The sequence below is a fragment of the Scyliorhinus torazame genome, chromosome 6, assembly GCF_047496885.1.
Source record: "Scyliorhinus torazame isolate Kashiwa2021f chromosome 6, sScyTor2.1, whole genome shotgun sequence".
In the NCBI taxonomy this organism is placed as follows: Eukaryota; Metazoa; Chordata; class Chondrichthyes; order Carcharhiniformes; family Scyliorhinidae; genus Scyliorhinus; species Scyliorhinus torazame.
Genome location: NC_092712.1, coordinates 48,225,505 through 48,243,622, shown reverse-complemented (window position 1 = coordinate 48,243,622; position 18,118 = coordinate 48,225,505). Strand labels below are relative to the sequence as shown.

General features: G+C 49.8%; 1 long non-coding RNA gene across 1 annotated transcript in view; it reads left to right on the top strand.

Moving 5' to 3' along the window:
• The first annotated feature begins 8,067 nt into the window (after nt 1–8,067).
• LOC140425700 (uncharacterized) overlaps nt 8,068–18,118 on the top strand; it is a 41,980-nt gene continuing 31,929 nt past the window's right edge. The window contains exons 1-2 of the long non-coding RNA XR_011947929.1: nt 8,068–8,285; nt 12,479–12,653. This is a non-coding gene — a long non-coding RNA (uncharacterized lncRNA). The remainder of the gene's footprint in view (nt 8,286–12,478; nt 12,654–18,118) is intronic.

The following is an 18,118-nucleotide window of genomic DNA, read 5'->3' as shown; positions in this document are numbered from 1 at the left end:
CCATTTAAATGAGATGAGTGGCTCATTTAAATATGCAGATGTGGATCACGCCCAGTGAGGATGATACCCAGGCTGCGGTGGGCGAAGCGAGTCGGGTGACTCATGATCAGCCCGGCACCAGCGCAAAGCCCAATTTGGGGCTCTCGCCTGATTCACCCATTGAGCCCAGCTTCGAGGGGGGCGCGGCACGGTGGCTGAATCGCACACAGCTTTCGATTGCAGATTTGTTATTTCAACTTAAATTTCACCACTGGTGGGATTTGAGCCCATGTCCCTGATTTCTCTCTATTACTCGTCGAGCGACTTTACTACTCACCCACAAACTCCCCGATTTGGCTCTGTACCAAATCTCCTTCAGTACCCGGGGTGGGGGGTGCAGTGGATTTCCCACATGCCCCCACGGTGCGTATCTTCTGGTCCCGCCTGTCAATGGGATTTCCCATTGAATCCAACCCTGCTGCCCGGAAAGCCGCTGTGGGGGGTCTCCGTTCGGGGGGCCGGTAAATCCCGCTGGCGAGAACATCCGGAAAATTCCACCCGCGCTTACCGTGGGGCGAGATTCTCTGACCCCCCCGCTGGGTCGGAGAATCGCCGGGGGCTGGCGTGAATCCCGCCCCCGCCGGTTGCCGAATTCTCCGGCACCGGAGATTCGCCGGGGGCGGGAATCGCGCCGCGCCGGTTGGCGGGCCCCCCCCCCCGGCGATTCTTCGGCCCGAATGGGCCGAAATCCCGCTGCTAGAATGCCTGTCCCGCCGGCGTGGATTAAACCACCTCTCTTACTGGCGGGACAAGGCGATGCGGGCGGGATCCGGGGTCCTGGGGCGGGGCGATCTGGCCCCGGGGGGTGCCCCCACAGTGGCCTGGCCCACGATCAGGGCCACGGGCGGGCCTGTGCCGTGGGGGCACTCTTTTCCTTCCGCCTCCACCATGGTGGAGACCGTGGCGGAGGCGGAAGAGACTCCCTCCACAGCGCATACGCGGGGATGCCGTGAGCGGCCGCTAACGCTCCCGCGCATGCGCCGCCCAGCAATGTCATTTCCGCGCCAGCTGGCGGGGCACCAAAGGCCTTTTCCGCCAGCTGGCGGGGCGGAAATCAGTCCGGCTCGGGCCTAACCCCTCAAGGTGAGGGCTCAGCCGGTGAAGGGGCGGAGGATTCCGCACCTTTGGGGCGGCGCGATGCCGGACTGATTTGCGCCTTTTTTGGCGCCGGTCGGCGGACATCGCGCCGATACCAGAGAATTTCACCCCGTCTTTTTTCCTTATTTACTCTGGCATATCATATAAATCTTGGATTTAGAAATTGAGTATCATTAATCCATCCATATTTCCTCCCGATGCAAACGTCAAGCACATAACGAAGTTATTGTTGTCCAATGTTACTCTGAAAACATGGAACATGTCAGTAACTTTATCCCATTCATCAGAATTAGCTTCAATGTTTGAACAGAGTGCCTCCAGAATTGATGGGCAGTCACATTCTGCTATCTGCATTTATTAATCAATCAATATAATTTCACAGTTACCTTGCAATATTAAAATTGAAATACAAGAGGTGCTATCGAACCGTTTGCGACCATTCCTCATCAATAATCCTGTTTAATAAGTTTGAATGTTGATCAATTAAATTTGAAGGTGAAAAGCATTTCACGTTTAAGTTCTAAGTGGCAGCATAGTGGTGGAGGGGGAGCTTAAAAAAGACCTTACCGAATGATTGACCAGTTGTGGGTGGGATTCTCCGTCTGTTTATGGCTGTGTGATGGTCCGGTCTCGCTGTGTTGAATGGCCGATTTGGCTTGGCATCAAATTCTCCGTCCTCACGAGCAGTGGTAGCAGATCGGACTCGCAGCGGAGAATCCCGGCCGTCAGGAATCAAATCAGGAGCTGCAATCAATCAACTAGCAATCATTCAACTAGGGCGGCATGGTAGCACAGTGGTTAGCACTGTTGCTTCACGTGTCCCGCGCCGTCGAGAACTCGGCCGGTCAGGGACGGCGGATCGGGGGGCAGGCGACAGCCAATGTACGGACCCAGCCTGCCAGATAGTGTCCCCCTGTAAGCCCCCTCGCCACCCCTGGACCACTCTCTACCAGTCCCCCTAGCCCTCTCCGAAGTCCCCCCGGCTCAGCCCCGTGGCAGCTGCAGATTCAGTGCAGCGCCGCCACAGTCGGGGGAGGGCCGATCCGCGGGCATGGATGGACATATTCGGGGCTGAGGACACTGTCTGGGGCGTGCGAGCCGGCCGAACGGGGGGACTATTTCACGGCTGGGTCCGCGAGAGGCATCCGCCATGAAGTACGACGTGGCCGCTGCAGGCGGCCTCCGTGCGCATGCGCGGCCATAGACACGGCAATTCTCCAGGCCATATCGGCAGCTAGAGCCGGGTGCTCTACGCTGCCTGCCTGCTAGCCCCCAGCAAAACGGGGAATCGTGGCCGTTTTGTGCCAGTTTTCCTGGCGTAAAATTCCACCGTTTTCATGCCGGCGTGGGGACATCGTCTCCATATCGGAGAATGCAGCCCAGGGTTTTGTTTGAACACCACTTTGGGGACCTGGTTTCCGCCAATAGCTAGGCTAGAGGGGAGGGTTGGGGTTTGATTTTGTTTTGGGGACAGTTTTATTTTGTGTTTCATATGTTTAATTGTTCAAGTGTTGTAATTTGAATTAAAGTATTTTTGAAAAAAAAAGTAATTTCTAGTGCCAGAGAACAACAAAGAACAACGAACAAAGAAATGTACAGCACAGGAACAGGCCCTTCGGCCCTCCAAGCCCGTGCCGACCATGCTGCCCTACTAAACTACAATCTTCTACACTTCCTGGGTCCGTATCCCTCTATTCCCATCCTATTCATGTATTTGTCAAGATGCCCCTTAAATGAAGTTGATTGGCAGTCATGAATATTTATCACATTGCCAAAAGGCTGATTAGACTCAACATACCGACTCCGCATTCCGTGGCAAGTTTTTGATCACATCAGCCAGGTCAGCTGCTAAATTAGCGGCAAACCTCAAACAGAACCTTTCTGATTGTGAATGCAACTGCCAGAATTTGCTGCAATAAATAACTGTGAGTGTCATTAGACTCACTGTTATTTTGAAAGCAAAATTTATTCCATTATCTTCTGGAGGAAACCTATACGATTTGCATTTGTAAGAGCCAAATGCAGTTGAAATGATGTTGGCAAATTAAATTCATCGGAGAGAAATGACACAAATACCATATCAAATAGGATTGGACAAGGAAATAATGGCTGATGTAAGGGGTGCACATTCCTCTTGGTGCTGCGTAGTACAATGTAAATATATATTTATATGCAGGAATCTGTTATTTGGCATTTCTATTGAAATCATAAATATTATTTCCAGTGAGTTAGCAATTTCACAAGATATCTTCATGAATAAATTGATGATGATAGTGCACAGCTACAAGAATAATTCTTACCTGCGCTTCCTTTATTGCATCGTTGATCAAAAGGTTGAAAGTAGTCTGACATGGAATTCTTCCGTGCGTTGTTTTAATACCTCTTGTTAACCCTGGAATTTTAAATGGTGAGGCCTCGAATTAGCACACGGGAGAACTTAATATTAATGCACTGAAGCGTTTGTTACAGGCATCACTGAGAGTAATTTCGACCCTCATGGAAATTTTAAAAAATGTAACTTGCCGTTAAATTACATAATCTGGGATGTCGCTGTTCTTTGGGTGAGGTTAACTCTTTAGTTAAAACAGCGGAAGGGAGCCAAAGGTGGCACGGTAGCACAGTGGTTAGCACTGTTGTTTCACAGCGCCAGGGGCCCGGGGTTCGATTCCTGGCTTGGGTCACTGTCTGTGTGGAGTCTGCACCTTCTCCCCATGTCTGCGTGGGTTTCCTCCGGGTGCTCCAGTTTCCTCCCACAAGTCCCAAAAGACGTGCTTGTTCGGTGAATTGGACATTCTGAATTCTCCCTCGGTGTACCCAAACAGGCGCCGGAGTGTGGCAACTCTGAGATTTTCACAGTAACCTCATTGCAGTGTTAATGTAAGCTTACTTGTGACAATAATAAAGATTATTATTATTATGATGATTAAATGCACCCAGTGCTACTGCCTGACCACCAATCCACGTTTCCAACTGATAAGGCCTCAGAGTTTTCTCCATGACATGTCGGATGAGAATTTCACCGCCCCCGCCAAAAGTAAACTTATCTGTCACAATAGATATCTCAGCAGATTAGTGACGTTTCAGAATGTGAGAAAAGCTTGTTCCACAATTCCAAAGGTCCGGAGAGAGCACACGGATGGCCCGTGAAGAGCAACAAAACAAGTGGAGCAGCGTTTTGAATCCAACCCCGACACGGATTGCGGAGAGCACTGCTGCATTTTCAGACAAGATAAGGCAGGGAGCATCTGGTGGTCCTCTCATCATCCCCGGAGGAAAACAACGGGATGGATTTCTTCAGCAAGGTCACAGGGCATAAATTATGTTCTTATCTTGGCAAGAAAGTGCTGCACAGAAATTCTTCGAACAGGACAGTTTGGGGGGAATGCAATGAACTCATTTCAGTGTTATTACATTACGTGAGCCACATTTTTTGCTACGTTGATTAAATGTAGCACTGTGTACATGCAAATTGTACTTTGTTCGGGAGGAAAAGGAAGCAGCAACATTGACAGTGTTATCATCTTAACTTGCTATCAGAAAATTATCAATTAAAAACAAAACATTTGTAAATAAACAGTCACATGAATTTAAGGACTGAATGTCTATCAGTCTATCTGAGCATTTTGTTATACACTGTGTTTGCGATTCGCTTCAAGTGTATTATTGGTTCTTCATCTCATGATGAGGTCTGACATTTGTATCATTAAACATGAACCGTTTATTGTTTAACTATTTATAGATCTCAGGTTACTGTCTTGCACAGTGCAGCTCACCATGTAAGTAGGCTACTTCTATAGTATTGGACAGGATTCTCCGACCCCCCGCTGGGTCCGAGAATTGCCGGGGGCTGGCGTGAATCCCGTCCCTGCCGGCTGCCGAAGTCTCCGGCACCAGAGATTCGGCGGGGGCGGGAATCGTGCCGCGCCGTTTGGCGGGTCCCCCCCCCGCGATTCTCCGGCCCGGATGGGCCGAAGTCCCGCCGCTAAAATGCCTGTCCCGCCGGCGTAAATTAAATCACCTACCTTACCGGTGGGACAAGGCGGCGCAGGCGGGCTCCGGGGTCCTGGGGGGGGGCGTGGGGCGATCTGGCCCCGGGGGGTGACCCCACGGTGGCCTGGCCCGCGGTCGGGGCCCACCGATCCGCGGGCGGGCCTGTGCCGTTGGGCCACTCTTTCCCTTCCGCCTCCGCCACGGTCTCCACCATGGCGGAGGCGGAAGAGACCCCCTCCACTGCGCATGCGTGGGAAGCTGTCAGCGGCCGCGCCAGCTGGCGGGGCACCAAAGGCCTTTTCCGCCAGCTGGCGGGGCGGAAATTCCTCCGGCGCCGGCCTAGCCCCTCAATGTTGGGGCTCGGCCCCCAAAGATGCGGAGCATTCCATACCTTTTGGGGCGGCGCGATGCCCGTCTGATTTGCGCCGTTTTAAGCGCCAGTCGGCGGACATCGCGCCGTTTCTGGAGAATTTCGCCCCTGGTTACTGTCTTGCACAATGCAGCTCACCATGTAAGTAGGCTACTTCTATAGTATTGGGCAGGATTCTCCGAGCCCCCACCGGGTCCGAGAATTGCCGGGGGGCGGTGTGAATCCCGCCCCTGCCGGCTGCCGAATTCTCCGGCGCCGGAGATTTGGCGGGGGCGGGAATCACGCCACGCCGGTCGGCGGCCTCCCCCCGCTGAAGTCCCGCCCGTTCTATGTCGGTCCCGCCAGCGTAAATTGGAGTTGGTCCCTTACCGGCAGGACCTGGTGGCGCGGGCGGGCTCCGGGGTCCTCGGGGGGGGGCGTGGTGCGATCTGGCCCCGGGGGGGTGCTCCCACGGTGGCCTGGCCCGCAGTCGGGGCCCACCGATCCGCGGGTGGGCCTGTGCCGTGGGGACACTCTATTCCTACTTGCCAGCCGTATAAGCCTCCGCAATGGCCGGCGCGAAGGTGAACCCCTCTGCGCATGCGCGGAGATGACTTCAGCAGACGCTGACGCTCCCGCAAACCTGCGCCAGCTGGCGGAGGATTCTGCACCTTTGGGGCGTCCCGACGCCGGAGTGGTTCCCGCCACTCCACTGCGCCGTTTCTCCCTGCCCCGCCAATTCCTGGAGAATCCCGCCCATTGTCTCTAGACTGTTCTCTCAGTATATTACCATGTAACTCTATACATCATGCCCTGGGTGGTGCTATTCTTCAGTCCCATGTTAACGTTTGCTGTGCCGATCACCTTTACATTACAATGGCCCGCTGGCGCAGACAACATCATACGGCAGATTCCAGGCTACCTGGGAGTGTCACTCGAAGAACCCATTCAAGAGCGGGGATCAATTTTAAACTTCTGCTTCCAGTCTTTGTTTCCATCTGTTTGGGTGGTAGGGTTGACTGGGAATGGTGCTGAGCAAATCAATCGAACAGAAAAGAACAAAGCAGAAACTATAGTGAAATCAGGCTCAGGGTATGGTTATTAAAGTTTCACCGTCTCCAGTGTATTGTTCCCCATGCATTGCACCGTAGGGATTTACAGCATTGCCAGAGGCAGTGTGGTCCTCCCTGTTTGGGCCAGCTCTTTGTTGGAGCAACACAGAACTAGTCGCACGGCATCATGTTTTGCTCTATTTCAAATAATTAAGAAATTTCCCTTTAAAAGATGCACTTGGCCTCATCCAATCCTTGTGAGAATGCAGTGTTGCAACTTCAACTCGATGACAAGGGCCCCAGGGGAGATGATGGGCAGGCTCATGAGCACACAATTAGACCTTACACTTCCAAATTTGGTGGAGAGGATGGAGGCTAAACAGAATGAACAGAACACGCACTACGACTCAAAGAGAGTTGAAGGAACATTTGTGGTGGTTGCTTTTGTTTATGTGAAGAATTTCGGTGCTGGCCCAAATTGGGCCCCACAGAACGCTCGTGGCCAAATCAGGTCCTTTGTCGGTGTGAGGTAGGGGTTCAAGGGAGGTTAAAACAATACCTGGACCACTGAAGGAGGAGAGATTCACAGACCAAACTAGTGAGACAACCTGGCACTCGTAGATTTGTCAGTGAGATAGATGCGGATTAAAGTAACGGCGCAGCAAGCTACCCTGAGGACCAACCCAGTATTGTTTCAGGAGGACCTGAGGAAACTACCTGTATGGATACATCTCCACATAGCGAGAGCCAGCCCATTGAGGGTCAAAGACCTGACACCTCTGCTACTGAAGCGCCCGTCAGTGAATTGCCTTGTTTTCAAAGAATTACAAAGTACCCTGAACGAAGGACTCTGCAAGAGACTGTTTTGAGAGCCACGTGTTGTACATTTTTGTAAATAATTCCTTTGTTATTTGAGAATGTTAATCAGGGACCCAAAGGGGAAGGAATGTGGTAGCATACCCCTTTAAGGGTGAGAGTTCCAGAGGATCATGTGACCCAATCGGCCAATGAGAGCGGAACACGGGAAGCTTGGTGGTGGAGCATTGTTTTTCCAGACTGTTAGGAGTTTGATGTCTTGGAACATGATAGCTTTTATCTCACTCTCTGTGTTAAGTTCCTTCCATTAATAAATTGTGCATTCGTTAATCAATCCATCTGCCAGGATATTATAGCCAATTACGATTTATTGGACCCGAAGTAACAAAGATATCGCAACTCATTTGGGCCGCCTTCATTCAAAAAGAAAATCTCTTCAGACTCCACTCCTGCAAAACATTTCAGCAAATGTTTCCTGGAATCGTGGTGAAAAACAGACGTCAACCAAATATTCCAGTGCACCCTGGATCCGCTTGACCTGCAGTTCCAGCCATGAAAACCCTGCCCTATGTACCTTAGCGTCAAATTCTATTTTAGAATGCTCCCGCGAAGAATCGAGGGATGTTTTACTTTGTTAAAGACACTGGGTGGGATTTATTGGCTGGTCACGCTGGCAGGAAATTCCGGTCCCACGCCAACGCATGGGTTTCCTGGCGACGAGGGGTGCTGTCACCGGGAAATCCTGTTGACAACGGTGGGACTGGTAGATCCCGCTGGCGGGCCATCTCCTCTGCCGGAAAACGCACGGCGGGCGAGCGGGAAAATCCCACCCACTATGTAAATGCAATTGTTGTTATTATCATCAAGGAGTTCGGTGGAGGGTCATGGGATGAGAAAAGTACAGATTCGGGCAGCATTTTACTGCAATTCTCACCACACAGGTATGTCACAATTCCTTTTATTTCTCCTTTCACGCTGCTGCCCAGGTCAACCCTTCTTGCCCACCCTAAAGTGCCCCTGAACAGAGTGGCTTGCTGGGCCATTTCACAGCAGAGTTCAGAGACAACCACATTGCTGTGGGTCTGGATTCACATGTAGGCCAGACCAGGTATGGACGGCAGATTTCCTTCCCTAAAGGGCATTCGCGAACCAGATTGGATTTCATGACGACCGATGATATTTTCATGGTCACTGGTACCGAATTTATTGAATTTAAATTGACATCTGTTATAGTCTGGTTGGGGACCAGTAACTTTATGTTTGAAGTACACAAACTTTAAAATCCCAGGTGCTTCTTAGAGAAAAGATTCCATTGTTTCAAAACACAATAAACTTTACTATGCAAAATCAATAAAGCAAAATAATTTACAATATCTATTTTCGTAGAGTAATAGAATCATACAGTGCAGAACAAGCCCTTCGGCCCATCAAGTTTGCACCTATACAAAAACTACTCTAAATCTGCACCAGTCCCACTTTCCGTCTCTTGGCCCATAACCTTGAATGCTATGAGATTTCAAGTGTTCATCCATGTACGTTTTAAAGGTTGTGAGGGTTCCTGCCTCTATCACCACCCCAGGCAATGCATTCCAGACTCCCCCAATCCTCTGGGTGTAAAAAAATTCTCAAATCCCCCATAAGCCCCCTGCCCCTCATCTTAAAATTATGCCCTCTTGTTAGAATCATAGAATCATAGAATTTACAGTGCAGAAGGAGGCCATTCGGCCCATCGAGTCTGCACCGGCTCTTGGAAAGAGCACCCCACTCAAGGTCCACACCTCCACCCTATCCCCATAACCCAGTAACCCCACCCAACACTAAGGGCAATTTTGGACACTATGGGCAATTTAGCATGGCCAATCCACCTAACCCGCACATCTTTGGACTGTGGGAGGAAACCGGAGCACCCGGAGGGAACCCACGCACACACGGGGAGGATGTGCAGACTCCGCACAGACAGTGACCCAAGCCGTAATCGAACCTGGGACCCTGGAGCTGTGAAGCATTTGTGCTATCCACAATGCTGCCGTGCTGCCCCACTGATACTGATCCATCAACTAAGGGGAACAACCGCTTTCTATCCACCCTGTCCTTGCCCCTCATAATCTTACACACCTCAATCATGTCTCCTCACAGCCTTCTCGAAAACAACCTGAACTTACCCAGTCTTTCTTCATAGCTAAAATGCTCCAACCCAGGCAACACCCTGGTGAATCTTCTCTGCACCCTCTCCAGTGCAAACACATCCTTCCTATAGTGCGGTGACCAGAACTGAGCACAGTACTCCAGCTGTGGCCTAACCAAAGGTTTGTATAGCTCCAACATAACCTCTCTGCTCTTATAACCTATGCCATGATTGACAACAGCAAGTGTCCATATGCCTTCCTAACTACCCTATTGACCTATCCTGCCACCTTCAGGGATCTGTGGACAAGCTCCCCCAAGATCCCTCTATTCCTCTGAGCTGCCTAGTGTCCTGCCATTCATTGATGCCCTTGTCGCGTAACTCCTTCCATAAGACCATAAGATGTAGGAGCAGAATTCGGCCATTCAGCCCATCGAGTCTGCTCCGCCATTCGATCCCGTAATCCTTCATCCCATGTTAATCTTCCATGGTGCATCACCTCACGCTTCTCAGGGTTAAATTCCATCTTCCATCTGGCCAATCTGTCTATATCATCCTGCCACCTAAGGTCTTCTTCTTCACTGTCAATCAGCCAGCCTACCTTAGTATTATTTATCATCCCCTCCCCCACATTTTTATCTATATCTTTTGTATATATCACAATGAGGGACCTAGCACTGATCCCTCCGTAATACCATTGGACACCAATCTCCAATCACACAACAGCCTTCTACCACCACTCTCTGTCTTCTATCACTGAGCCAATTTTGGATCCAACTTGCCAAGTTACTCTGGATCCCATGTGTTTATCAGTCTCCCATGCAGAACCTTGTCAAAGACTTTGCTGAAATGTGTAGGCAGCACGGTAGCACAGTGGTTCGCATAGTTGCTTCACAGCTCCAGGGTCCCAGGTTCGATTCCCGGCTTAGGTCACTGTCTGTGCGGAGTCTGCACGTTCTCCCCGTGTGTGCGTGGGTTTCCTCCGGGTGCTCCGGTTTCCTCCCACAGTCCAAAGATCTGCAGGTTAGGTGGATTGGCCATGATAAATTGCCCTGAGTGTCCAAAAAAAAGGTTAGGTGGTGTTACTGGGTTACGGGGATAGGGTGAAGGCGTGGGCTTAAGTGGGATGCTCTTTCCAAGAGCTGGTGCAGACTCGATGGGCTGAATGGCCTCCTTCTGCACTGTAAATTCTATGATTCGATGAAATCAATACAAACTACACCAACTGCACTGCCCTTACCTCCACACCCGATCACCTCCTCAAAAATGTAATCACATTTGTTAGGCGTGACCTCCCTCTGACAATTCGAACATTCAGAATTAACATGAGGTACATGTGAATTAGCAGGCAGACTGTGGTTGAACACACTACACCGCACAATCAATGCAATAGATGCAACCAAGGCAGATCTCATGGATTCCTCAGCAACCCACCCAGACGTCAGTGTCCACTGTGAGCTACAGATTCTTCTTAAAACTGTCTCCCTCACTGGGGGATTCAAGTATTCAATTCTGAAGATCTAGCCTCTGAACATTTGGAACTGAGTTGGCCTTTGGTTCTCATCGGCATCTTGCTCCTGGCAGGAAAGCGTTGCTGCCTCTATCACTGTAAGAAATGCCTCACTAACCTGTCCCATTTCCCATTTTGGTCTGACAAGGCACTCTAAGGATAAATAAACTCCATTGATTGGCAATCAGAGGTGGGGTATGAGTCAGATGGACTCCAGCTGTTGTCATTGTACTGGGTCCTACAAATGCAGGCTCATGAATCAATGGAGTGGCTGGTCCGACGGGTAATGGATAACTTTGGAGAAAACCATGTGCCCCACACAGATAGTAGCCCACGGGGATGCCTGCTGTGATGAATTGGCATAATTCTGGGTACTACGACTAGAAGTGGTGCGATGAAAACAGGTTTCCTCCCAATTGAAGTGACAGTATAGAAGGGGGAAAGAGGTACTGACACTGAAGGCAATCCAGAGAAGGTTCACTCGGTTGATTCCGGGTATGGAGGGATTTTATCATGAGGAGAGGTTGAGTAGGTTGGACCTGTACTCATTGGAGTTTAGACGAATGAGAGGCGACCCTAGGTTTCTCAGGGGGCTTGACTTGTAGGTGCTGAGAGGTTGTTTCCCCTTGTGGGAGAGTCCAGGACCAGAGGGCATAATCTCAGAGTAAAAGGCCGTCCATTTGAGACAGAGATGAGGAGGAATTTCTTTTCTCAGAGGGTAGTGAGTCTGAGAAATTCTTTACCACAGAGGGCAGTAGAGGCTGGGTCATTAAGTATGTTCAAGGCTGAAGTAGACAGATTTTTAATCAGTAAAGGAATCAAGGGTTATGGGGATAAGGTGGAAAAGTGGAGTTAAGGATTATCACATCAGGGCCAGAATATTTTGTCCGCTGAGATTCTCTGTCCCCACCGACACGCACCCCATTCACAGGTTTCCAGGCCGCGCGGTGTGGCTTCAATGGACATCCCATTGACAAGCGATGGGAGTAGAGAATCCCACCGCCAGGGATCGGAGCGCCGCGGAGAAACACGGGGCTGGGGGGAGCGGAGAATCCAGCGCCAGTTCAGTCATAATCTCACTGAATGGAGGAGCAGACATAATGGGCCGAATGGCCTACATCTGCTCCTGCGTCTTATGTCTTGTCTGGGCCCACTGTGCCTGTGTTCCCTCAATGAAGTCTTCAATTGGTCTAGCACCCTGCTCTCTTCTTACAGCCCTGCCGCTTTTCTCTCCTTCAGGTATATATTCAACTCCCTTTGAAAAGTTACTGTTCAATCTGCTTCCACCCGCTTTCAGGCAGTGAATAGCAGATCATTAGGACTCGTGAGAAAAAAAAATCTCTTCGCCTCAAGTCTGGCTGGTCTGTCAATACCTTTGATCCTCTGACTGCCGACCCGTCTGCCTCGTGAAAACTGTTTTTCCTTCTATATTCTTATCGGAACACTTCATGATTTTTGAACAGGCTATTAAATCACCCCTTCACCTTCTCTACTCTCAGGAAAACAATCCCAGCCTCTCAAGCCTAAACGTGCGAATGATGCGTCCCAGGTCAGGTGCCATTCCAATGGATCTAACCTGGGCCCCATCCAAGAAGCGGTTATCCTTCCTGAAGTGTGGTGCCTGGAATCGGGCACAATGTTCTACCTGAGGCCTATAACCAATCAGCCAGAAAGGTTTGGAAATACTTCTTTGCTCCTGTACGCTACACCGCTATTGATAAAGCCAGGGATTCTGTATGCCATTTTAATCGCCTAGCACAGTGGGTAGCACTGTTGCTTCACAGCTCCAGGGTCCCAGGTTCGATTGGATCACTGTCTATGTGGAGTCTGCACGCTCTCCCTGTGTCTGCCGGGTTTCCTCCCAGTGCTCCGGTTTCCTCCCACAAGTCCCGAAAGACGTGCTTGTTAGGTGAATTGGACATTCTGAATTCTCCCTCAGTGTACCCGAAAAGGCGCCAGAATTTAGCAACTAGGTGCTTTTCACAGTAACTTCATTGCAGTGTTAATGCAAGCCTACTTGTGACAATAAAGATTGTTATTATTATTATAACTTAACAGGCCGCATCGAAAGATTTCTGTGCTTTGACCCCGAAGACTCTGGCCAGAATCCTCCCTTCTGGGGATTAAGATCCCACGCCGGCGGTAAAACCGGCGCCAATGACTGCGGTGTCAACCTTTCTAGGAATTCTCACCTTTCTAGAGCACTAGGTGGACGCCGGAGGGGTTGGCGCCACTCCAGCCAGGGGCGAAGGGACGGCGCGAGTTCACGTATGCGTGGAATGGCCGGTGTGATTCAGCGCATGCACGGATCGGCCGGCATATTCTCACACATTCGCGGGAAGTTCTCTTCTCTGTGTCTCCGGGCAATATGGTGGAGCCCTACAGGGGCCTGGCGCGGAAGGAAGAAGTGCCCCCACGGAACAAGCCCGCCCGCAGATCAGTTGGCCTCGATCGCGTACCAGGTCACCGTATTCAGGGAGTCCGGTAATAATAGCTTCATTGAAAATCTGCAGGCAGTTTCGCCAACAGTTCGGGTTGGGTTTAGGGTCAAGAGAAATGCCGATTCGGGGGAACCACAGATTTGAGCCAGGGAGGTGGGATGGAAGTTTTCGGAACTGGGAAGAGAAGGGGATTAAGACGCTAAAAGATTTGTTTCTTCGGGGTCGGTTTGCAGGATTGAGGGAGCTGGAAGCGAAGTATGGGCTGGAGCAGGGAGAAGTGTTTAGGGACATGCAGGTTCGGGATTTTGCTAGGAAGGAGATACAGAGCTTCCCAGAGGAACCGGCCTCCACATTGCTGGAGGAGGTGTTGACAACAAGGGGACTGGAGAAGGGGGCAGTGTCAGCGGTGTACGGAGCTATTCTGGAAGAGGATAAGGCACCACTGGAAGGGATCAAAGCAAAGTGGGAGGAAGAGTTGGGAGAGGTTATAGAGGAGGGGGTCTGGTGTGAGGTGCTCCGGAGAGTGAATGCCTCCACCTCGTGTGCGAGGTTGGGGCTGATACAGCTGAAGGTGGTATATAGAGCACACCTCACGAGGGCGAGGATGAGACGATTTTTTGAAGGAGTAGAGGATGTGTGTGAGCGTTGCGGTGGGGGGGCCGCGAATCACATTCATATGATTTGGTCCTGTCCAAAGCTAGGGGAGTACTGGAAGGAGGTGTTCAGGGTAATTTCCAAGGTGGTGCGTGTGAAACTGCACCCAGGTCCCCAGGAGGCCATATTCGGGGTGTCGGACCAGCCAGGGTTGGAAACGGGAGCGGAGGCAGATATCCTAGCCTTCGCCTCGTTGATCGCCCGAAGGCGTATCCTGCTGGGATGGAGAGCAGCCTCTCCACCCAGTGCCCTGGCATGGCGGGGAGGCCTGTTGGAATACTTGACCCTTGAGAAGGTTAAGTTCGAACTGAGGGGAAGCTCGGAGGGGTTCTACAAGTCATAGGCACTATTTATTATGCACTTTCAAGAACTGGATAACATCGAACATTAGTTGGGGGGGTGGGGGCGGTGGGGTGAGGGGGTGAGGGGGTGGGGGGGGGGAGGGGGGATGTGTAGATTAAGGGTGACTATGGGTAATCCCTGATTCCTTTTTGTCATTTGTTTATGTAAACATGCGGGCTGATGTTTGGGGGTTGGTGGGCGGATGGGATTGTTGTTATTATGGGGATTGACATATCTTGCTGATTATTGTTTATTGTTGATGGATGTAAATGTGGGAGAAAATGTGAAAAAGGAGAATAAAAATATATATTTTTTAAAAGATAGGGAAATGCCCCAAGGTCCTTCACAAGAACATTATCAAACAAAACCTGACATAGGTGATCAAAGGCTTGGGGAAGGAGATAGATTTTAAGGAAAGTGAAATGAGGGCTAAAGAGAGGGAGAGTTTTCTTTCATTCATTTATAGGAGGTGGGCATCACTGATTACGTCAGCATGCATGGCCCATCCCTAGTTGCTCTTGAGAGGGTGATGGTGAGCTGCCTTCTTGAATGGCTGCGGTCCCTGAAGTGTAGGTACACACACTGTGCTGTTAGACATAGAATTTACAGTGTAGAAGGGGATGGGAGTTCCAGGATTTTGACCCACCGACAGTGAAGGAACGGCGATATATTATAATAATCTTTATTCGTGTCACAAGTAGACTTACGTTAACACTGTAGTGACTGTGAAAATCCCCTAGTCGCCACACTCCAGCGCCTGTTCGGGTACCCAGAGGGAAAATTCAGAATGTCCAATTCACCAAACAAACACGACTTTCGGGACTGATGGGAGGAAACCGGAGCACCCGGAGAAACCCACACAGACACGTGCAGACTCCACACAGACAGTGATCCAAGCCGGGAATTGAACCCAGGTCCCTGACGCTGTGAAGCAACAGTGCTAACAACTGTTATCAAATGTCAGAATGGTGAGTGACATGTGAAGGGGGAGGGGGTTCAGCGATGATACCTCTTAAAACTAAATAGATATCATGCCACGAGTAACTTTACATAAGTTACTGTATTAATGATTGAGATTAATTATAGGAAGAGTACTGAGTAATCATTATTAACCATTAAACATGTATTTTTAGGACATAGCAGTAATAAGTAATCGATAGTGAAACAATCCAGGGTGCTGGTTCTGTTGTTCTGTTTCTCACAAACAAACAGCACAGGATGTTGCGATTGTACATAGCTGTCAGGATGAGGATCCTGGCATCAATCATGGGTTGCTTGCGATTCTGTTGGGTGAAGTTCAAACACTGTTTGCGATTCTATTGGGTGAAGCTTGAACATTGCTTGCAATTCTATTGGGTGAGTTTAAACATAGCAGATTCAGGGATTGGATCACATCCAACTGGGGAGGGCTATTGATTTCTGAATGTTGTATATGTGCTGAGTTTGTGTCTTTGTTCTGTAGGAGGATCTTGGCAGCTTTCCAGGCCTTATCTCTCATGTACATGAAAGCCAGCTTGTAGAAAATTAAACCGTCTGCAGATTGTTGATGTGTCTGCTGCTCTTTGTACTGAGTTGAGCCACAAGGGAAAAGCCCACGTGGAAACCGACTCAATACACAGACATTGAAACCGTTGCTACAACATGGAGGGGAATCTCCAGGGGGCGGTGTTCCCGTATGTCTGCTGTCTGTGTCCTTCTGGATGGTTGCGATAATGGGTTTGGAGGGTGCGTACAAGGAGCTTTGGTGAGCTCCTGAGTGCATCTTGTAGATGATATGCGCTAATGCCATTGTGCGTCGGCGATGGAGGGAGTGAATGTCTGTTGAAGGGATGCCAAGCAAACGGGTTGCTTTATTCTGGATGGTGTCAAACTTCTTGAGTGTTGTTGTGATTGGCACTTTAACTGCGATGTTCTGAGCTCATCCCCCATTAAACACACAACCGGCACAGCAAGCAAGCACCAGTAATGTAACAGGTTCGCGGATGATTCTGGTGGTTTGTACTCTGCTTTTAACCAGACTAACAATTGACTGCACACTCTGCTCATTCCACACTCTGCTTTTTTCTGCCTGGTTCTGTGTATTTATCTCTTTACTGCCAGCCCTCCACCCTATCCTTACACATCATTTCTACTTTTCCCTTTTTCTTGCATCAGATTGATGATCTGGTGTTAGTATTTGCTTCTTAATTTCCCTGTTCCCGTGTAGTCATTAATTACTTTTAAAAGTACCCCCTTGAGATTGCTGCTTCACAAGCGTTTGCAGTTACTGTGTCTGTGTAATCATTATCGAATAACTTAAGTGCAGGGTTATGTATGATATAAATAAGGCTGTCATCTCAGTGATAAGTATTTGCAATATTACAACTGAACAGAATAAAATATGAGGTGCGTGACTTATTAAATTTATTCCTGATAGTTTTAATTTCAAACACTGATCTACATTTTAATTAGGAATTCTAGTCTCACTTGGAAAGCATGGAATACCGTTCAAATCACCCCTTTTCATCCATTTTGTTCTAAGTTGAAGTAATGAATGCAATTTTATACTTCATGGTACAAAGAGCAGCATGTAGAATTGGTAGTGGGAATTGTTTTTAAACTTCTGTTGCCAATATTGTCCCGTCTACCTTCCACTCTGATGGGTGCTGTCTTGCTGGGGTACAGATCCACGGGCATCACTCTGGTCCTCATGCCAAGCGAGCATGATTCTTGCCGACGCTTTTGTGACAAACTGCTCGATTACAGGTAGCACCACACACCCATTATTCGCTTCTCCCTGTTGTCCGTTATTCCCATTTCTCTGATTGTTCTTTATTCCCGGTCTTCCTGTTGTATGCTATTCCCTGTCTCCTTGTTACCCTTTATTCCCTCTCTCCCTGGTGTCCTTCATTCCCGCTCTCAATTCTTCCCCTACTGGACGTTGCTTCCAATCTACTCAGCTGCACTCAGCCTCTCCACCGCCCAGCCCAGTCACTCCACTTTTCTGTTGTGTTCTTCCTCATGCCCCTCACTCTGCATTACATCATTCATCAGCTCAGAATGAGGTAACGACTTTCCCCCGGATCCAGCCTTAGGTGGTGAGCAGGATTCTCCGACTGGCAGTTAGGGGGGCAACGGCTGGGGTGGCTGCCCCTCACCCTGTGAAGAGTTATGGCTGTTATAATACCCCGAAGACCACCGCTTTTGGGCACGGCTCCACCCTCATCACCACAACCCTGTACATGGCCTCGAGAAAGGTGGTCCATTACCCGACAAGTCTGGGACATGACCAGAGCATGTGGGTGTGGTTAGCCAGGCCTCACTGGCACCGTTCGCATTTGCCATCCACCTCTTGACAAGTGCGCCCTCTGCATCACCTCCAGCTGCAATAGGCACAGCCCTGCGCATAAGGAGGTGAAGCCTGTCCTGTGCAGTGTCTCGATCCAGAGTCCTCCTCCTATTTCTATGCTCAGTTCTTCGTCCCATTTTTCCCTTGCCTCATCCAATGGTGACCTTGTCTCTTCCAGTAGTCATCTGTGGTTAGGGGTCTGTCCAGTAGGGAGTGGCCTGGTCGTTGGGGAAACGTTGCAGTCTCCTTGCAGAGGAAGTTCCTCAGTTGCATGTATTGCAACTTGTTCCCTTTTGGAAACTGTAGCTTGTCCGTCAGTTCCCCCAAGGTTGCTATCCTTCCATCTATGTAGAGGCCCCCTACAGTCAGTGTCC